General features: G+C 27.3%; 1 non-coding gene across 1 annotated transcript; it reads left to right on the top strand.

The window, feature by feature from the left end:
- Window positions 1-19,583: 19,583 nt before the first annotated feature.
- Trnam-cau (transfer RNA methionine (anticodon CAU)) lies at window positions 19,584-19,656 on the top strand. The gene has a single exon. It is a non-coding gene; the product is annotated as a tRNA-Met (tRNA).
- Window positions 19,657-21,171: the final 1,515 nt, after the last annotated feature.

The raw sequence follows: 21,171 nt of genomic DNA, 5'->3' as shown, positions 1-21,171 counted from the left end.
AAAAAAATATTAAATTAAATTAAATTAAAAAACTAAGATAGATAAATCTTGAATAAAGGGGCTATAGTAGTGCAAGAGAATACAATAATCACCTACCATATACAAATGTTAAATTTAAGCTATTACCTTCCCTCTTCCTACTGATCTTCGATGGGCTCTAGAGTTCGTGTATTCAAAAATTGTATATAGTATTAGTACACCGTGTAACAAAAATTGTATATAAAATATAATAGAAGTATGTAACAATCATACACCTTACTAACTGAATAAAGATATATATTGTGCTTTAGTGTACCTAGTATAAGATAATATAAACAAAGTATTCCGTGAACACGAGAAACCAAATAAATATAACTCTGATTTAGCTCGTTAAAAAGAAAGGTCCAGTCGTCGTTCAAACGATATGGTGTTGAGAGCAGCTAATATGACTGGTGCCGTATGTACTGATGAAAAAACGATATATACCGTCATATCGATTAAAATGACCGGTGGTTTTATCAAAGGCCATTTCGTTTCCAAGAAACTAGGTTCCTTCTTGACGGCAGAGTCCCTTAAGTTAGGGTTATGGTCTTGTTAAGCCATGCCTTGTCATCTGGCGGCACACGAGAAAGTCACACGTCTTACATTTCATTGTTACAAATATGTGTCAGTTACTATACGTGACCTTACAATGCGAATCGTCCCTTTCATCAGCGATGAAGATTTATATTGATTATTGGGTGTAATTATTATCTGTAACCAATAACCTTTACGTTATTTATTTATTATTTTTAAGATGTTGTACAACTATAATATATGCACATACGTACAATGTATTATAAACAAACGATAAAATATTGTTATTATATAATTTCTTCTGAAGATTCCCTAACTATGAACGTCTCTATGTATGTTAAAAAACTTGAGATTTTAATGATATGAAGTTAAAATAAGAAACAAAGAACAAATTCGTAGTTATTTGTTATTGAAATCTGGTGAATTATAATATCCACTTAAGGTCAGGGTAGAGCTATTGCAATGTACTCTATGTACATTAGGCGAAGGGGGCCTTACTTTTCCGACACCGAAACAAAATATTAATATGTAATCAAAACAAAAATTTATTGTAGGTTTTTACATTTTGTTAATCACTATAGTTACCTGTGTTATTAAATATTTCTCAATACGATTTTGATTATTAAAAATATAGTTATATTGAATAATAATATGTACAACGATTTTGATAAATTCGCAACTATTATTAAATAGGTAAGGGAATAATACGACATGATATATTATATCCCTTCTAGCTATCTATGCGGATGTCTAATCATAGAACTGCAGAATCTATACATAATTTAATGTTCACTCAAATTGTTAATTAATAAATTATCATTTAAAACAGACAGTAATAATAATATAATGATATTAAAATATGTTAATGTATTATTTTGCATAATATTGTAATACGCTTCATGTCAATGACGAACACGGACTTCTTTAATAAGTAAAGCTAATTTGACATTTTCTTAGCTAAAAATATTTTACATATGACGTATAGTGCTATCCAATCGTACTACATATTAATATATACATGAGGTTTTAATATTATAACTGAAGTTATAGTGTGGTATTACGTGTTATTTACAGTATTGTAGCTATAGTTCATCATTCAAACTAAATACGTACAGTGTACACGTGTAAGAGATCAAGTAACAACTCAGTTTAACAATGATAATTGAATTGTAATATTATGTTGTAACGAATCGCATTTACTTTATATACTGGCTAGTATTTATTTCAGCATGTATACCGCGCATTGCTCTATTTTAATATAATATCATATTAAAACTAAACTTTATAATATAAAAAAGAAAAAATACTTACAAAAAATCGTCTTCTTATTTTTATTTTTTATTCCTGGAACCGATCCCTTTCATTCAAATCTCTAAGAATTCCCTGGAATTTCCAAGAGTTTCAACCCTAAATTTGCGTGTAAGACATGTAACAGATTACCTACTAGAAATTCGTATTATCTGATTGAGTTATCTGAAATTCTGAACATAAAATATTTAACTCATGTAAATACCTATAGGCTATAATATACAATTATAATACACTGTTTTACCGTTATTTATTGAAATAATGCGACAGAATATAATGTGCTAGTCCTAGAATACCACTGATACTAAAAATTAAATTTTGATAATTAATCAGAAATAACTTTTATAATTACTAATGATATTATTTTGTAATTTCCCATCATAATATTATATAATATTATACTTACTTTTAAATAAATTATGGTTTCACTTTAAAATCAATCTTAATTAATAGTGTTAAATTAATATTGGTTAAAAATAATATTTTAAAGATTGAATGAAAAACTCGATCCCTATAGTTTTCACCTTATCATCTTAATAAATTACTGAAAAAAATATTTATTTTGGTGAAGTGTTTTTATTGTAAATGATTTTACACCAACCTTCGATGAATACTAAAATAAACATAAATAAATAAATAGACAATAAAAAAAATACAATAGACATTTTTAAATATTAAATATTATGATGTATCTTAGTTTTGTTGTTCTTGATGTAGGTATTTAAGTTTTATAAATCACTATTCAAATTATTGACAAATGTTCGCTGAATATTTGCAATTAAAAAACCTAAAAAGTTATGTTTACAACTTTTGATTTCGAGATAGATTAACAATTATTTAAAATTATTCACTAACATTTAATTGTAGAGTACCGCAACATTTTTAGAGCAATTTTGTGTAAATGAGGATGTTAAGTTAACTTGTGTTTCATAAATTAATGTATCAAACATTTTATGTGGCACTGGCATTAATTATTAAATGTGCACAATTATTATTACGTAGGAAAATTTTATTTGAACTGTGGCTGTATGAAAGAACAAGAACAAGAATTTAGTTAATTCATATTAAAACTATTAAACTATTTACTATTTATTTTATTATTTTACATAAATGACTGCAAATGTAATAAGACTATATTTACAAGTTTATAATGTAGGTACTTAATACGGTATAAATAGTTTAAATGTTTCAATTACAAAAGTCGGCTTAAACTTAGTTTAGAGGTTTCCGGATATCAAGTTCCAGGGTTTTTAAATCGGGTAAGACAATTTTCAAGGAATCAAGGGATGCTACTTATTTTCCTTGTTACTTACTTATTCACAGAAGGCTACACTTGCGCTTCATAAGACTGTGGTAGTTAAATAAAATACATTGTGTCGATCACATTTTAAACGAATATATATTTTATTATTAGATGCAAATAAAATATAATATCCTATAAGATCGTCTAAACATGGTAAGCATACACACAAAAATAATTAAAAAACAATAAGTTAATTTAATTGTTTTACTAAATAATCAATTGTGTATAAGCGTGTATACGTAACTATACGCAAGTAATAAGTATATATTTTTTTTCAAATTAAAATCACTTATTATCATACACGATTTATAAATGATAGTAGGTAAATATTTTATATTTAGAAGTTTTATCAGAGTAAATTGAGTATAAAACCGAACATCCCGAATCATTCACTCAATATTTTATTGAATACGTAAATTACTGTATTAGAAATACGTAGGTTTAGGTTAGTTGCAAGTTTGCAACACTGATATTTAGTCTCTTTGGCGAATAATTAGTCAATATCATGATAATAATTATTTTTCTAATAATGACATTTCCTAGCAATTTTAAATAATTTTTAACCGTCTCGAGAAATGATAAAATATTCATAATAATATATTACTATTTATTACCCATTGGCTATTATTTATTACTTATAAGAATTCAAAACCAATATCAAAGTAGTGCTTGTTTGTTTTCTAATTCCAATAAAAATAGATATATTAATTTGACTTGAAATATATATTATTTTACACACGCCATGTCCTACCTAACCATTCCTCGAGATAAAAATAGTACTTATCTTGCTAAAATCTCTCCCAACATAAATATATATACATGTATATAATTTATATTTTATTATAATTGATACCAAAAATTATATTATAGTTCAACGATTCGTAAAATATAAATACTGAGAAATTTTATAAGCATTTTTCTTATTAAATCCATTATATTTAAAACGAAATAATACTACTGTACTATAATCTTGTACACAAGCCTTAGAAACTGCCTAATTAATTGATCAAATGTTATAAATTATTTCGGAGTATCATTATTTTCAAAAAATATCTAGTATTAAATGATATTGTAGCCCACAGTATATTATTTTTCTTATTTTATAATATACACCTAGATATTTTAATAAGTGTTTTATTGCTATTGGAAATATAAATAAATTATTAATTTTAAAATATTATTGTTGTTTTAAAAACTAATGGGACATATACCGCATGTCAAGTTTGTACTATACTAAACCAAACTACACCAACTGATACATATTTTTTGTAAATTAATGTAATTACATTAAGGAATAAGAAATATTAAATAATAAAAATAAAGAGAACAATAAAATAGATCGTTATTAAAAGCATTCCGATCTTCCGGACTGCGGGAAATTTGTTCAATAACGGGCCTATTCAAAACTAATCGAAAACCACTAGTGTAATTAATATTAATTATATTTAATTTAAAAATCGAATACTTACTTTAAATATGGCCGGAAAATTCAGTGGATATAAAATTTTTTTTGAAAATATTCGCATTCTATAAAATATGCTGCAAATCATGTTCTTTTTTCTGTTTATGAATCTAACTTGAACAAATACTCGTATTTTATTTATTAGAGGTGCCACTTGTTTCAAGAATTGTGTCAAAATTTTAAAAATTGTAATTATTGTTGGAGATCTAGAATGATAGTAAATCTCTTAAGTTTTAACACAGTATTCTAATTTGAGTTTACAAAATGAATGAATGAAAAAAAATGAACAAAATTGTACAGAATTTGCTGCTACCATGCAGGAAAGCTTTTCAATAAGAAATCACAACCAATTATTTTTTAAATAATATAAACAAATGAATAAATAAACGGGGAAAATAATTATCATGGATTGACGGAAATAATGGTTCTGTCGGTATTCGTTTCGTCGCGCTTGTCTTAATTTCTATCGCGTCGATTGCTTTTGGAAATTCAAAGAAAACTATATAATATTATTATATTATTACTAGGGGAAAACCCAAAACACCAAATCGCGTGCAAAAAGAAAAAAAGCCGTTTCCAAAAACCGACGACGAATCCCATACGGCCGTACTGAGAATTCATTTCTAAATATAATTCATTATAACATAATAGTATCGTCGTTTCTGTACGGCGTAATAATATTGTAAAGATCGGCGTCGTCGTCTTTGGCTCGGCAAGTGTCGTGTTTACGGCAGATTACGCCTGTGACACCGACACAGAGATGCATTCAGATCTACAAAAGACGATATTATAAATTACGTGACGCGTTACGTACGAATAAAATGCCTCTGCACACACGTCTTGCCATCGGTATAATATGGTTTAAGGTATTGGTCACACTACACCCGATATCGGCCGAAAAACGTTCGGCCGAATTCGGCCGTATACGCCCGAATATATTAATTCAATTAAATCTATTTATAATGGTCACATTAGTTCAGAATAATTCGGCCGTATACGACCGTTAACGGGCAAAAACAATATTATTTGTTTTTATCGGCCGTTTGAAGCCGAAAATGGATATTTCCCACGCATCGTTTACTAATCCGAAATAATACCAATATAGTTGAACAATTATTATTATTAGGTTTATTAGGTTTATTAGTATTATTATTCATTTACATCAAACACTAGTAAGAAGACGGTACGTCGTACGTAACTAGTTTTTGTGTTTCATTGCCTGTGTTTTATTTAAAAAAAATCTTGGAATTTTGAAATAATGGTTGATTGCGAACGACTAATTAGTTTAGTTTTTGAAAGAGAACCTATATGGGATTCTACAAACAAAAAACACCATAATAGAGATTTAACCAGAAAATTGTGGCAGGAAATTGAAAAAGAAATGCAGGTCAAAGGTAAGTAAATATAAAAATATAGATACATAAATTTTATAAAATATTGTAATTGAGATTATTGTTTATTATTATTATTATTAATATTGTGATGGTGGTAAATCTGAATTAAATTTGATAAATAGATAATAAATAAAATACAAATTTAGGTATGAATAATTATATAATATTATTATAGGTACAATTTAACAATTGTTACTTTTATTTTATAGCTCCAACAGTTGTGAAATAATCTTTAAAAGTATCACGTATTATGTATGCTTCCGTTCTTGATCTGTTATTGCGTCTAGATACTGAATGTGTTTCTGAGTTTATAGTAGGGTCACGACGAACCTGCTCCAGTAGTGTTTCATCTATACCTTCTTTATCGATGATAATATTATGCAATAAACATATAGTCTTAATAACTATATCAACATGTTCCGGGTTCATTTGAAGTTCGGTTTTTAAACATCTCCATTTCGATACCAAAATTCCAAAAGTGCATTCAATCATACGCCGAGCTTTGCTCAAACGGTAATTAAATGTTTCTTTTGCCGAATCCAAATTTTTATCGAATGGATAGGGTCTTAATAGATACTCTTTCAGTGGATATCCTTGATCACCCAATAGAACAAATGGCATTGGAGTAGTTGTGTTTGGTAATGGTCTGTAATTAGGTACATTGAAGGATTTAGCTTCCAAATTTTTAAAAATATTTGATTCGGTAAATATTCCACTATCGCTCTGTCGTCCGTATGCTCCTATATCAACCGATATAAATTTATATTTGGCATCACAGACTCCTTGTAAGTGGACAGAAAAGTAACCTTTGTAATTATAAAACATCGAACCAGAGTTATTTGGGCATTTTATACGAATATGTTTTGAGTCAATACATCCAATACAGTTCGGGAATTTCCATAGTTTCTCAAAATCATAGGCAATTTGTTCAAATAATTCAGTGCTTGGGAACGGCATATGAATGCTAGAAAAAACCTCCCAAATAGCATTACAAGTCTCGTAGATAATTTTACCAATTGTATTATGGGCCATACGGAATGAAAATGACAACGCTCGATAAGATGTGCCTGTAGATAGATACCTAAAAAATACAAATAAATAAACATACATTTCCTTGAAAAAAATAAGCAATTATTGGCAAAACAAATCAAAGAACTTCTAAAAGTTTCGAGTACCCAGGAATAATATTTTTATGGTAATACTAAACTTGAACTTAAATAAATAAAAAATAATCATGTACATGCATATATAATATTATGTATTTTTAATATTTTTAAACTGTTATTTTACTTAACAATTTGTGTGAGAAACCTTGTATTACATTTTTCAACTTTTTGAACCTTTTTCTATGAATGTCAATAAAATTGTATTTGTTGAGTAAAAAAATCTTAAAAATTTAATATAAGTCTCCTAATATATTGTTACAGTGATATTTTAAAAATATTAAAAATCTAGCCACATTTTTTTTATAAGCATTTAAAGTTCAATTTTGAACGAAATTATATATTAAATAACCATGAATAATGATTTTACTTATTTTCTAAAATTGTATAATATTAATTCAACTTACCGCACGGATGCCGTAAATAAAAACAACTAAGAAGTAATAACAATACAAATATAATATAATATAATTATAATATGTATAAACATTTAGTAGGCTAATTTTTTTTTTTACATAGGTGATATTTTAAAGACTAAATGGGCAAGTTTAAGAGATACATTTAGGAAAGAATTAAAAAAATTAAAACGTCCCACAGGATCAGGATTAGAAGAAGCTGTTGAATCTCAGTGGAAATATTTTGAGTCGTTATATTTTTTAAAGGATAATATAACTCCTAGAAAAATGGTGGGAAACATAGTAGAACAATCAAAAACTCATATTGATGAACAAGAGAGCTTTCCAAATTCGCCATGTAATTTGTCCATTGATGTCGTGAATGATTTTGATGAAACAAGTTTTTCTGAAAAACGTACTGAAAATCCATCGTCTGGTATTTTATCTTTTGAAGAAGGACCATCATCAAAAAAAAAGAAGGGAAGAAATGATGTGATGCAAGATTTACTAGCAATCGAAAAACAAAAACTTCTACAGTTCAATACGATACAGGCAAATTCACAAAAAAAAAGTAATGATGAAGATGAAGATTTTCATTTCCTTATGAGTTTGTTGCCTCATTTAAGAGAAATACCAAAACACAGAAAGTTAGCTGTAAGGCTTAAACTTCAAAATGTTGTAATGGCAGAACAAACTGAAAATACCACTGGATCAAGTAATACTTTTACTCCTTCAACATTCTTTGTCAATTCATCGATTCCCCCTATAACCTCATACTATATGAATCAGCCCGAATATTCTTCATCAAATGGCCAGTCTAATATTAAGAACACTATTCCTTGTGGTCAACCAAACTTAAATCCTACAGCTGTAGATAATGCATGTTTATCTTCTTGGCCAAACATTAACAACGAATAAAAAGAAATGTATATTTTATAAGCAAGTTAATTTTTTACTATAATATTAAAAAGTTATGTATTATTTTTTTTTTTTAATTGAAAGTACGAAACGTTGTTTTTCTTATTAAATTGTTCAATAAAAGTTGTTTTCATTATTTTATTCTTATAAATTTGTTCAATAAAAATTTTTTACTATTTTATACTGATCTATTTTTTCAATAACTTTATTCGTGTTATATTAAATTTGTATAAAAAAAAAAACATAATTATAGCCTCGGAAAATTATAATTATCTCATTTCATATTAGTTATTTTATATATTAATTGAAAAATTATAAAGTAATTATAAATATATATTATAATTATATTGATTACTTATTAACAATAATATTAATATAAATAATAATATTTACCTTAAAGTTACTACAAGTCTTTCTTCTGGAATTATGCATTTTCTGAAACTGCAATACTTTTCTATGTATGGACGAATTTTTTCCAAAATATAAAAAAAGGTTTCAGGTGATACCCTCATATATTCAAAAAATTTAATTGGCTGTTTTAAAAGTTGTGGGAAAAGCGTGTGAAATTCACCATATTTTTCCCTTTCTTCAAATATTCTGTTGACCCACCATTGCCTTTCTACTTTTTCACTGAACAGTAAATACTTTAGAACAGGACTGGTTTCCAAAAAATAAAGTTGGTTGATTACTTCCATTTCATACAACTAGTGAACAACGAATGAGGCATATTACAATAAATTCAAACGGTTGTGTATATTTGACCGATGACGGGTGTAGTGAGACCAGAAAATTCGGCCGATAAATGAACCCGAAAAATCGGACGACTTTGACGGTCTTGAATCGGCCAATATCGGGCGTAGTGTGACCAATGCCTAACCGGAAATCGTTCCGTCGAATGATTCGTTAGCGCTATCGTTCGTCATAATAATAATATGTCTTCTTTCCGTCTTGGCCGATTTACGTTTTATTGCATAATAATATTATGATATTATTATTATGTGATGAAGAAACGATAATAATATAATACCTAATATGTATACATAAGTCTGTTTTAATAATACTATAATGATTTTTATTGACGATGAATACTTCAGAAGTCAGACCAATGCGCTGTGCATAACGTCTTTGTAAAAAAAAAAGTGTATAAATACGTACATACTAATAACAACGGCTGCATTTTTTTGATCTAATATTTTTTTTTTTTTTTTTTAGTCTTAAATTGAATTTTGTAATGAATTAATCTTTTTAATGTTTAAAACTTTGAACTGTTTCTTCGTCCATCGTTTCCTTACAAATCATAAAAGGCAATTGTTTAATCGAATTCTAAAACTTTATGCAACATTCATTATAATTTGTATTTTACATTATTATGCATAGATTTTTTATAATATGCGAGAGTTATACAAATTAAATGCTATGGACCAGACGTACTATGTACATACCTACTTGTAGTACGATGATAAAACTTCAATATTTACAAAAATGGTTATGAAATTCAATTAAATATCAACATTATTAGACTTTATTATAATTCTTAAGAATTGTTTATTATATTTAATAAATACCTACTAACAATTAGTATTTGTAGGTAGTAATTAACAGATTGATTATAATATTCTTGAATATTTAATTTGAATTACTACCATAGTACCATGAAGTATCAGATTTAATCAATTCAATTATTTAATAAGAATGATATAATTTTTTATATTAACTTAAAGTTTAAATTAAAATAATTGATATATGATGCGAACATAAGATTGCATACTTCACTTTTTCATACTACTAATAACTTTTTTTTTTTAATTATATCGTCATATTATTATAATATTTAAATATTATATATTATTTGAAGAGTGAACGCATAAATATAAACTTCATATTATTGTATTGGTACAATATTAAAAAAAAACACAAAAATTTGTTTTTTTTCTCTCGCAAAATTGAAGAAATCGGAAATTAATTTACACAGACGGCATTATGGATAAATATCACAACTTTTGATGTATATAGGTTTTGCAAAGACTTGTGTTTTCAAAATAGAATTTTCTAACGTGATATGTATAATATTGTAAAAAAAAAAAAATCGCTAGTTGTTGATTCACTTAAACTTAATTAAAAATATCGAATCTAAATTGTACCTACATTAATACAAATATTTATATTGAACAATTTCAAATATTATTCAAAAATGTACATGTACATGAATTTTGAAAATTACGTAGGTATAAAGTCCATTTTATTTATAGCTCCATACCATATTCTAATTAAATTCTAAATTGTAAAACAAACTTGTAATAACATGCAATATGTTGAAACATTTTAATTATAATAAATGAAAAAAAAAAAAAATTATAGCTATTATTTAAATGGTAGATACTATAGTAAGCTGAGTTAAGAGTTAACAAATAAAATAAAAAATAATTATTTTTTCATTTTATTTTATTTAGCTGCGACTTATCATGAATGTAAGTTTATAATTTATTTTACAAAATAATGTACACAAATTTAGAGCAAGGGTCGGCAATATTGGAGCATTTTTTTATGCTGGTTTTCTGGTATTTCACACATTACAGATAATTTTATTGATCTATTTTTATGATATACCTATTTGTAGATGACGACGGCGCAGGAGCTCATCATTTATCGCCTGTTTACGATAATAGTCACGATAATGCAACAATTTATTACAATTAATTAATATTTAAGTTTTTTAAAAAATTTTCGAAATTTTTTTTCAAATTATCAACCCCACATAAAACTCGATTGCCAACCCCTTCTTTAGAAATGCCTGTTTACTAACATTGAATCCATGAGTACCTAATTAAAAATTATTAATTATGCATACGCCATATAATATTAAATCGATAATTATATGATTCAGCGAATACTAAACCGTCCCTATATAAATATGCGTATTGATGTTTTAAATTTAACTGTGATAACGATATAGCTTTGACATGTTTTTACTTTTTAGAATACACATTAATATCATACATAATATATCACAATTCACAATATGCAAACAAATAATAAAACACTGCTGTAAAAAACGCAAAAAAAAGTTTTCAATAAAAAAACTTTTAGTGGTTTTGTATACTTGAATATTACAGGTTGCTTTAATTCAGACCGACAACACTCGTAATACACGAAATGCATTATATCTACACAATGTACTATTTAGTACTAACATTTTTTTGCTCAATTCGTGGAATCAACATTATATAATATTTATAAATATTTTTTTTCATTTATTCGCATATTGCTGGTTGAATTGGCATAAACGAATGCATCGTACATTTAAAGGTACATAATATTAAAAATTAATTGATATAAAATACTGCAGTAGCCAATAATTGGCCGCCATAATATCATCTAACTCGAGCGTAACGCAACGATATACAATAATAATACGTATTACAATATATACATAATATATATCTATATTATGATATTTTCCGTCGATTTCGGAGTCGTTTACACACTTTTATAGGTGTGTAATATACTGAATTATGCAGTATTATTATATATCATTTTTATATACCTACGTACTTGTACGCGTACACACGATGTCATGAACCTACCCGTGTAGTTGTTTTACATTTATACGTATACCTATAATAATGACGTGTTATCGTGAAGTCTGGTCGAAGAGGTGAAATATGCGCGTTGTACACACTCGACACATATTTTTATATTATATATATTCATATTATAATATATGCACGCTCGTTCGTTATCGACGATGACGTTTGGTCCATTGTTACGCGGCGGCGATAATAACAATACGTATAGGTATATTATGTCGAACTACGCGAGGTGGCGGCACTAAATCGTAAGTGTATATAAACCTATGTGTACGCGAGTGCAGGTGGTTGAAAATAGGCACGTAAAATAATAATAATACTTGGATCAAGTGTATAAAAAGATCGCGATTTTCGTGTAGTACAACAATATAATAATAATAATAATATGACGTTATAAAACTCGGCTTGTCGGCGGCGACTTGTCGAAGTAGGCGTGTGATGTAGTATAAGACGTCATCGGCGCGAGTATCCGCACACCGATCGCGTTATCGTTTCGAACAGTTCGACTTGTGATTTATCGGCTTTTATTCTCAGCGACCAACCGCACACATAACTGCACACGTTTTTACAATATTATATATTATATGCTTAAAACTATATTCCGATATTATTTTTATTACTATTATGATTATTATATTACAATGTACCTGTAACGATATCGTAATATATTATTGTTGTTGTTATTATAATACAACAGTGTATTGTTCGTGCGTAGACGGACAGGCATCGCCGGTCTGGCCGCCTCGCGAGGAGTTGACACTAGTCTAGATGGTTCGTGAACGGGCGAGGGAGCGTCAGTGGTGGGTTACGGCCGGGCAGGTGACCGTGAATGATTCGGGTGCGTGTGACCGAAACCCTCCGGTCCGGGGCGCGTACATTTCGAGGTGTAGTACCTACGGCTGATACCGACTCGGCCCGTTATCGTGATAATGAAATCGTAAATTCGTGTTTTAAGTGTGTTAACAAGTGTACGGACGTTTGTAATAGTAGAATGATTACACGGCCCGTTAACGATAATATTATTATACACACCTACCTGTCCCTTGTATGTATGTGATACATTGCGTGTGTGATATTTTTGAATGAAATGACTGGCAACATGAATTATGTAAAGGCGATGGACGCATTTAATAATATATATATGATATATAGTCGTGTCTTACGCGTAAGTGTTGAATGATTTATATTCTTTTATTTTTTCGTATTAATATAATATTATAAAAACGACCCGTCCATACTTTACGCACGAGTTATAATACACGCGTACAGAATAAACGTGACGACTACCTCAACCCTCGAACGATGCAGTATGAAAACAACGAATGAGGATGGTGATGGTAATGATATTATGGCCGGAAATACGCTGTGTTGTTTAATCACACTACAGACCCTTCCAAAAGTATTTATATATATATATATCATACAGATGTTATAGGTACTAACTACTAAGGTGATTTGCCAATTATTATGATCACCTCCGTTTTTATTTTACTTACTTAAAGACTGTATTTTCAAATACTCTAACACTATTCGAGGAGTGTTCTGTGCTGATACGAATTTCGTTTTTTAAAATATAAGCCAACCTAAATTTTATAGTCATAAATCATGAAACGAATAACTTTTTTTTTTGGAAAATGTGGATTTATTTAGTATTATTAAATATTATGTTACGTACTTATATAATATTATACTATATTAAGGAATTATCTTTTAATTTAGTAGGTACTTTTTAATTTTTTTATTAGTAGCTAGGTATACATAACATGTCGGTAGTTAGCATGTTCGAGCAGCACTAACATTTTTATAAAATATACCTACAATTATTTTGATGTAGATTAATTATAAATCAATAATTAGTATAGTAATTATTATCATAATTTTTATCGTATATCTTACAAGGATGAACTTTATTATTTATAGTATACTAAGTGACGTAACTCGAAAACTACTTCTTTGAATTACAATTTAAATAGATCAACATTTTCAAAAATATACAGCAATTAAGGTGGGGTTCTCGTCGTTATTTTTTTAAACGTCTTCAATAATAAGAAGAAAAATATGCGGACGAACACTGAACAAGCTTAACGAATCACAGCAGTGTAAACGCGCACACAACCGCGATAGAGATTTGTTATAAATTATAATTATTCTCTGTATGCACCCGGCCACGTAATAACCGTGTTGAGACATAATATTTTGTATCAAAGTTTGTATAAACGTTTTGCTAGTATTTTTTTTTCCCCGTACGTCGTTATCGGCACACATTTTGTAGGCTAAACGGTCGCCACCGCCGTCGCCGTCACCACCGACACGGTACGCGACGACGAAGGTTGATTTACGACGTGCGAAGCTTGCAATATTATACGGTCTCGACTATATAATATTATTATTATTATATTGTAACGTCAAATGGAGAGAAATGGAATAAAAATAATAATAATAATAATAATAACACCGAGTACGCCACGACAGACTGTAGTGCTTGTACATGCGACCCGGTCGCTGCAGTAGTAGTTAAAGCCGCAACAGCATATATAGTGTAATAATAATATGTACGACTATACATAATATTATTACGCTTTTATTATATATATTTTACTATAGACAGCTGCAGACTGCAGCTACACACCACGTTGCCCATCGAAATAATATGTACATACTTACAACAATAATAATATACCAACGCGTGTCGTATACGCTTGAAATGTATATTATAGTAATATAATATTTTATGACGTTTTCGTTTGGTCGAATATGTATCATAATATATAGTTGTTGAAAATCGACCATCGACGACCGCGGTTATTATTCGAACGTTTTGAATACTATTTATTTTGTGTGGCGGTCATACTATATAAAAAAAAAAAAAAATTACGGTATCGTCAGAGTTGAGTACACGAAGAATATATTATATAGGGCAAGACGAGAGTCGTAGTCGCAATGATGTTGTTTGTTATTTTATTTTACCAAAGGTTTAAATTTATAAATATCTTGGTTTCTCTGAAAATTATATATCACATTTCCGATTTTTAATTAGAAAAAAAATGGTTTTCCAATAGGTTGCACCCGTAAAACAAAATATTAGACGTATACAACGCACATTTGTGTCAAGTGATGTCAACACTGTCAACCATACAAAGTGAACGACATACTGAAGTCATAATACAAGTACGTTATTCGTTATTGTCGACAACTATAATATAGTCACATTATATTATCCGTGTACAGAAGAACGAGCTGATTTAAAATAATGAGATATTTTATTAATGAATAAGAATTAAATGTATCGATATAATAAGTAAATAGAACATTTGTGTTCCACAGTAAACGCATAAAAGATATGATATCTCAGTCTGCCGACAAGCGAAAAGATCTTTTGATTATATACAATATAAAACATTTTTTTTTTTTTTTGTTTAGCATCACTTAAACTATGCAATAGTAGTATGTATAATTTCAGTGTACAAACCAAAAGGTTTTAACCCGTTGAAAAAAAATATAATATTATGTTTACTGAAACATCACTCATTGTTTGACTATGCGTCTATGCATGATTTTTTTTCGTAATTAATTAAATTGTACTTGCAAACACTATGCCTGTAAATTATACTAAAATATGTATTTACGACCGAAAAGTTCTATTGGTGTAATATATTTTTCCAGAACAAGAATAATATTTTAAATGCATTTTGATTTAATTTATTTATTAGTTTTACCAAAAAAAACATACAAATATCTATTGTATCTATTCTAATTCCATAGTCTAGTTTATTAATTATGCATGAAACACATTTACACATTTTATAATACCTATCAAATAGAATGTAAATAAATATAAATAATAAAATTTTAATAAAATAAATATAATAATATTTTATTATATAAGATGTTAACTAATAGTAATTATTATAATTATTTTAAAATCATCAAAGTTCCCATATTAATTTAATAATCTAATAAATTAAATAAATAATTGTCCTGACCTATTGTTAAGACCATCAAGATGTTTAGTACATCAACTGTAATAAGTAGGTACATAAATCAAAGTATTCAAATAAAATAATCTTATTGACATATTACCGAGAAAAAAAAATTGTTATCATAGTTTTAGAAAAAGAGTATTTAATTATATTAATTTATTTAAATTACATAAACAATTAACTTAACAAAAAGCAACCGATGAAAGTAAAATTCATTAAAAAAAAACTCACCTAAAGGACGGAGAGCATTAACGGGCATGATTCATGAACATGTTTTCTTTTCGCCCACCTTATGGATTATTGATCAACATAATATAAACTAATGAAAGTATTTTAAAATAAAATGTTATGGAAGTTTAATAGTGCCTTGTTGGCAAATTTTTATCAATTATTATTTTACTGTAGTAATACAATTCTAACAGTTTGTAATACAACAATAATAATGAGTTTTAAACGTGTTTTTGATACTTCTCCATGTTTTACTTACTGCATCATAATAATATAGAAATAAATCTGGTAAAATCAAGACCAAAATACCTTTATAGGTTTTAATTGGGTAATATTATTACAAAAACACAACATTTTTGTTATTGAATTATTATTATTATTATTATTATTATTTGTTGTTTAAGTTATGTTTAGATTATTATGGTTTCTTTTATATTTTTAAATTCAGCATGTTTTGAAAAATAAAACTTAGACTATATGTATTATTGTACTACACTTAAATAAAATTAAAAACAACATACATTTTGACTTGTAAATCCTTGATATTTATCTAAATAAGTTAAAGGTTTGTAAAGACACATATAAAATTAAAAAAGTAGGTCAGCGCATTTCGGTGGTGGATGTTTATCCATCGTCCCTTCGGTCCTCGGACAGGATAGTGTAATTTTACTGTTGGTATTCGATTTGAATGCAATATGATTGCATTCGATAAAAAACGATTCTGAGCGGACGAGGGGATCTTTTTTATTTAATTTTATTCTTTCTATTGGGATAAACAAAGCTGTAATTATTTTATATTACATAATTGTGAAGTTGTACATTTTTTTTCCTTTAACCGCTTTTCATTCAAGTATCATTTCAAAAATCAAAAAATGACCTCTTTAAAGTATCAGCTCAAGAACATTATATTTAAGAAAATATGCTACACTTGTACTTTTGAGCAAGTTTAGGAGGAGAAAAAATGTGTTTACTGAATAAAAAAGAAATAAACATCATTGTAAAACCAATAAATTCCTTGCTCCCGGCTCAGAATCTAAGATATTTATATATATTTGAATTTAAATGGTGTCACACTGTAACATAAAGGTGATTAAAAAAAAAGTAATTCAGTAGGTAATAGGTACCTCTACATTTTTTTAATAAAAATTAACTATTTAACTAGGCATAATAAATTATATTACCTATATTTTATTAACTGAATTATAATTTTTCACACAATATATTTGTATATAATAATAATATACAGTACATATAGTAAATATAAAATAATGAAGGTATACTATTTTAGTATATTTAAAAATATTAATATAATAATCCAAGTTATTTATTTTATTACACTGACTGAAATTTCTAAAATACGACAATAATAACTTTGTTTAATGTCAAAATTATTTCTTTCATGTCTTCTGTCAACCGCTGTCACGTTTGTTTGAATATAGTTATAAAGTTTTTGTATTGATTTGTACATCAGGCACTATGGCCATTATATAGCATCACAATATTATATGATGCTTTTCATATTTGAAAATACTAACATCGTTAGTTAATGGTTTTCCAGTTACATCATTTAAGCTTTATATATATTAAATTTTATTGACAAATGAGTTAAAATAAAGCATAATGATTTATTTGTAAATTTAATTTGTTATAATGTTATATAATGTGTATTAACGTATTAAACAAATATACCTAAAAACCTTGATAATACGACAAATAACCTATAAAATATAATGAAAAAAACAAATTAACTCAAAATTTAAAATGTTGACTTCTAGGCAGTAAAGTTTTTTTCTAATTCGTTTCAAATCTTAATTTTTAAGTTTAAGAACTTTAAAGTATTTTAGTTTTTTCAAAGCGTACCTAGGGTGTATCATAACAAGATGATGAAATAGTAGGTAAGTTGATTCACTATTTATGTAAACTGTATTTTTAAAGGTTATCTACAACAATAAAAATGTATAAACTCATTGAAGTAACAAAAGCCTTCCATAAAGTACCACATAAAACTAGTTACCGGTCTTATCGCATGCAAGAGCCAAATATTTACGTTTTCGGATAGAAAAAATTATTTCCCGAAAGTATTACTTAACTAATAAAATATACACAAGCAATGCTTTGCGCTCAAGCATAACGTAAATAGTAAAGTAATACCGTAATAGCTATAGGTACTTATGTATTATTTGATTGCAGGATGGCCCATTATAAACATATACCTAGGTACCGAATTTAGTGAAGAATCGCACTTGTCTTTTATGAGCTGCACGAATAAGATTTACCTAGAAATTCTGCGGAAAATAACATTTTTTAATATTGTGACTATTATAATATATAGCATAATATACCTAAAACAATTCAAAACCATTAAACTACAAACTGTTATAATTCACTGAGAGGTAGTAAAAATTAAAAAAAGAGTTACTATTGAAGTAGTGTCACTGGACGCTTCCTTCTATCACGTCCCCATGCTTTGTACATACTTTCTAAAATTTACTTATTGTATACACTATACTTGTACTTTTACAGATTGTAAATATAAAAATTTTAAGAAAAAAAAATTTTTTTAATTGTTGTATACAATTTTTAAAATCGCAACTATACCTACCTAATTAGTATAATTCTAAATAAAGTATTACCTATTGTTTTTTTTTACTATTTTAAATAAAACAATATTCATAATAATAACTAAAATTCTAACTAGGGAACTCACTCTGCCGAGTAGTAGATTTCGAATATTAACCTAACCTTTTAAATCTTAATTAAGTATAGTTCACTGTAATGGAACTGTTAAAATTCGAATTCAACGATAAATCATCATTGCATACGAAATCCGATTCTGAGCGGAGACGGCTTGTGAGTAAATATTTCTAAGGATATTTTATGATAAATAAATTATTTTTTTAACTATTAATAACACATTTTTCTAGTACTTATTATAGTAAGTATGTTGAAATAATTTTTAATAAATTAATGGCACAGTATATTGTGTATAGTAAGAACCAAATTATTATAATATTATTGCAGGTATTGACGGTATTGTAATATAATTACTTGCTGTAAGTCTTTAACTACATAATGTATTAATATAATATACTATAACATGTACTTAGGAGTTATGAATGTAATATAAGAAACGGTTTTAAGTAGATGGAGATCGTGAAAATATTTGAAGTTAAAATATTCAGATTTTATTCAATTTTAGTAAAAAATAAACTTTTTTTATTTATCATAAATTATTAAATTATTGTAAAATTTACAATTTAGAACACTAAAATGTTTCCCCTAGTATACAAGCCTCGGTAGCGCAGTAGGCAGCGCGTAAGTCTCATAATCTTAAGGTCGTGAGTTCGATCCTCACCTGGGGCAATACTTTTTTGCAGTTTTTTCCTTTTTTACTCATTAATGCATCATTGATACTTTATGTTACCGTTTTACGGTCGACCGAGTTATAAGAAAATTGCTAGGTTAGGTTATTTTCTTAAACTTATTATTATTTTTTTTTTTTAAACAAAAACTAAAATACCTATTGTTTTTTTTTTATTATTATAATTTTAAATTATGATATAGATAAAATGTTTTTGATAAAAATTAAAATTAAACATATTTGATATTAAATCCGTGTTCAGTAAATATTATTGTTACTTTTGATTCACCTATACACGCGAAAATTAAACGAGATGTGTAAGATTTTACTCAATAATAATTATAGGTATAGTATTTATTATTAGGTCCTCTTATAGAAGTAAATAACAGAAAAGTGTACGTTATCGTCGTGATGTACCTAAATAGTATTTAAATTTTAGATTTTACTATTTTAGTATTGTGCTTATAATAGATTAAGTATTAGAACGACGGAAGAACTTTTCGTGGATGTTCTATCACGTCAATAGTATACATATATATTATTTACCTTAGCGGCTTAGCCGTGGACAAGTGATAAAGGTACCTATCGTTCGATCAACTGTGATATAATTATGCAAATACTGACGATAGTTTTGTTAGGTAGGTACGTGTATTTTTCAAACAATATAAATAATAAAATATATTTAATAAAAAATTGCAGTACTTACGTGCATCTATATCTGTACTTTAATACTTTTTTTTTTTAAATGACGAAAGGTTACCTTTCTAGAAAATTATTCTGAAAATTGTTTTTAATTGAAATCAATACATTTTTTTTTAATAAGCAATAGGTTAGGTTTATTCAAGGTGAAAACAATACAAATAATCCAAACGAAAATCTATTTTGTATATTATGTATATTATTTCCACGAAACGATTATGGATACGTGATGCCATTCACAAACTACATAACTCAATCTTAAAATTAAATGCACTTATACCCTTGAATAAAATGTGCAATAGATTATTATTTTTTTAATCTTAACGGGATTTTATATTATATTTAATACACACAAACTTAATACGTTTGAATTATTTCCTAAATATTCAGTCAATGTACTTTTACCTAATATTGTATCCTAATAGTGCGTAACATTTTTGTTCAACTATGTACTATATAGTTGTATATTGATTAGACATCTTAGATATTTTCATGACATAATAATATATAATACTAGGTATGTCAAATATTTTCTTGAAGTCACATCCTTATCCTAGATGCAGTATATATTATATTAATGTAGGTACGCATATACGTATATATTATAATATATGTATATATATTATATTCATATGTTGTATGTATTTGTATATTTAATTTCCTTGGAGATTTGATTCTGCCGGACACCGGAAACAGGAACTGAAACTCTTATTAAGCTAGGTCTCTCTCCGAAATCCTGCTACGGTCGTATTGTTACGGTCAAAAAATCGTTATATTACAGGCTGCTTGCTGCAGTAGGTAGGTATAACGAATGTAGC

Source organism: Aphis gossypii, chromosome X, assembly GCF_020184175.1.
Source record: "Aphis gossypii isolate Hap1 chromosome X, ASM2018417v2, whole genome shotgun sequence".
NCBI classification, from domain to species: Eukaryota; Metazoa; Arthropoda; class Insecta; order Hemiptera; family Aphididae; genus Aphis; species Aphis gossypii.
The sequence above is the reverse complement of the archived record's forward strand: the minus strand, read 5'-3'. Positions and strand labels throughout refer to the sequence as shown.